The sequence below is a fragment of the Odontesthes bonariensis genome, chromosome 19, assembly GCF_027942865.1.
Source record: "Odontesthes bonariensis isolate fOdoBon6 chromosome 19, fOdoBon6.hap1, whole genome shotgun sequence".
NCBI classification, from domain to species: Eukaryota; Metazoa; Chordata; class Actinopteri; order Atheriniformes; family Atherinopsidae; genus Odontesthes; species Odontesthes bonariensis.
Genome location: NC_134524.1, coordinates 5,252,948 through 5,255,944, shown reverse-complemented (window position 1 = coordinate 5,255,944; position 2,997 = coordinate 5,252,948).

The following is a 2,997-nucleotide window of genomic DNA, read 5'->3' as shown; positions in this document are numbered from 1 at the left end:
GAAGCCGGAAACACTGCGACACAAGGACGGAGTTTCATTCACAAAAATATGTTCTGAACCCGGCAGTGCGATGGTGCGTTCAGGGTCACTACGGAAACCTGCCATTTAGGCTTCAGGACCGAAAATCAAGTCAATGAATATGCTGTATTGATATAGTTCTTTCAAAACAAGTGTAAAATTAGGTTTGCTGTCAGTCCTTTTCCTTTTGTGGATATGAAATTTACCTAAAAATAAAACAAGTTGTACAAAGAAAATTAAATCGTCAAGACCCAAATCGATGCGATCTAAAGAAAATACACAACCTCCCTGGAGGAGTGGAAGGCGTGAACACAACAGGTTAACTTCTGACACCAGATGGCGCCACGTACAGAAGCCTCAGAGAGTTTGTGAGTAACAACCAAAAACCCACTGGTGCTGGACAGTGGGCTCCTGCAGTCTCTGTCCGTGGTGCTGAACTCACCGCAGATCCACTGACTCTGATCACTGAGGGGACTTTGTGCTTTTAAACTGAGAAAGTAACACGAGCTGACCTGTTTTAAGACCGAGGTAAATGGTTCACACTCAGATAGCAGCTTTCTAAGCTTGTCCCGGTTTAACAAAGCGCATTACATGAGTTCATTCACCCAGACAACATGTGAATTACCCAGTGATGCTGTAACATGTGGAAACGCTGGGGACTGAAACACAGACGCCATTTTTTATTTGCTTAATTAGATCAGTTTAGTTAATTAGGAGCTGTGGCTCTCTGGGCTCTGGCTCTCTGGCTCTCTGGCTCTGGCTCTCTGGCTCTCTGGGCTCTGGCTCTCCGGGCTCTGGCTCTCCGGGCTATGGCTCTCTGGCTCTCTGGCTCTGGCTCTCTGGCTCTCCGGGCTCTGGCTCTCCGGGCTCTGGCTCTCTGGCTCTCCGGCTCTGGCTCTCTGGGCTCTGGCTCTCTGGGCTCTCTGGGCTCTGGCTCTCCGGGCTCTGGCTCTCCGGGCTCTGGCTCTCCGGCTCTGGCTCTCTGGGCTCTGGCTCTCTGGGCTCTCCGGGCTCTGGCTCTCCGGGCTCTGGCTCTCCGGGCTCTGGCTCTCTGGGCTCTCTGGGCTCTGGCCTCTCCGGGCTCTGGCTCTCTGGGCTCTGGCTCTCCGGGCTCTGGCTCTCCGGGCTCTGGCTCTCCGGGCTCTGGCTCTCCGGGCTCTGGCTCTCTGGGCTCTGGCTCTCCGGGCTCTGGCTCTCTGGGCTCTGGCTCTCGGGGCTCTGGCTCTCCGGGCTCTGGCTCTCTGGGCTCTGGCTCTCCGGGCTCTGGCTCTCTGGGCTCTGGCTCTCGGGGCTCTGGCTCTCCGGGCTCTGGCTCTCTGGGCTCTGGCTCTCCGGGCTCTGGCTCTCCGGGCTCTGGCTCTCTGGGCTCTGGTTCTCTGGGCTCTGGCTCTCTGGGCTCTGGCTCTCCGGGCTCTGGCTCTCCGGGCTCTGGCTCTCTGGGCTCTGGCTCTCCGGGCTCTCTGGGCTCTGGCTCTCTGGGCTCTCTGGGCTCTGGCTCTCTGGGCTCTGGCTCTCTGGGCTCTGGCTCTCTGGCTCTCCGGGCTCTGGCTCTCTGGGCTCTCTGGGCTCTGGCTCTCTGGGCTCTGGCTCTCTGGGCTCTGGCTCTCCGGGCTCTGGCTCTCCGGGCTCTGGCTCTCCGGGCTCTGGCTCTCTGGGCTCTGGCTCTCCGGGCTCTGGCTCTCTGGGCTCTGGCTCTCCGGGCTCTGGCTCTCTGGGCTCTGGCTCTCCGGGCTCTGGCTCTCTGGGCTCTGGCTCTCGGGGCTCTGGCTCTCCGGGCTCTGGCTCTCTGGGCTCTGGCTCTCCGGGCTCTGGCTCTCTGGGCTCTGGCTCTCGGGGCTCTGGCTCTCCGGGCTCTGGCTCTCTGGGCTCTGGCTCTCCGGGCTCTGGCTCTCCGGGCTCTGGCTCTCTGGGCTCTGGTTCTCCGGGCTCTGGCTCTCTGGGCTCTGGCTCTCCGGGCTCTGGCTCTCTGGGCTCTGGCTCTCGGGGCTCTGGTTCTCCGGGCTCTGGCTCTCTGGGCTCTGGCTCTCCGGGCTCTGGCTCTCTGGGCTCTGGCTCTCGGGGCTCTGGCTCTCCGGGCTCTGGCTCTCTGGGCTCTGGCTCTCCGGGCTCTGGCTCTCCGGGCTCTGGCTCTCTGGGCTCTGGTTCTCCGGGCTCTGGCTCTCTGGGCTCTGGCTCTCCGGGCTCTGGCTCTCTGGGCTCTGGCTCTCCGGGCTCTGGCTCTCTGGGCTCTGGCTCTCGGGGCTCTGGCTCTCCGGGCTCTGGCTCTCCGGGCTCTGGCTCTCCGGGCTCTGGCTCTCCGGGCTCTGGCTCTCCGGGCTCTGGCTCTCTGGGCTCTGGCTCTCCGGGCTCTGGCTCTCTGGGCTCTGGCTCTCGGGGCTCTGGCTCTCCGGGCTCTGGCTCTCTGGGCTCTGGCTCTCTGGGCTCTGGCTCTCGGGGCTCTGGCTCTCCGGGCTCTGGCTCTCTGGGCTCTGGCTCTCGGGGCTCTGGCTCTCCGGGCTCTGGCTCTCCGGGCTCTGGCTCTCTGGGCTCTGGCTCTCCGGGCTCTGGCTCTCCGGGCTCTGGCTCTCTGGGCTCTGGTTCTCTGGGCTCTGGCTCTCTGGGCTCTGGCTCTCCGGGCTCTGGCTCTCCGGGCTCTGGCTCTCTGGGCTCTGGTTCTCTGGGCTCTGGCTCTCCGGGCTCTGGCTCTCTGGGCTCTGGCTCTCCGGGCTCTGGTTCTCTGGGCTCTGGCTCTCCGGGCTCTGGCTCTCGGGGCTCTGGCTCTCCGGGCTCTGGCTCTCCGGGCTCTGGCTCTCCGGGCTCTGGCTCTCCGGGCTCTGGTTCTCTGGGCTCTGGCTCTCGGGGCTCTGGCTCTCTGGGCTCTGGCTCTCTGGGCTCTGGCTCTCCGGGCTCTGGCTCTCCGGGCTCTGGTTCTCTGGGCTCTGGCTCTCTGGGCTCTGGCTCTCCGGGCTCTGGCTCTCTGGCTCTCTGGCTCTCTGGGCT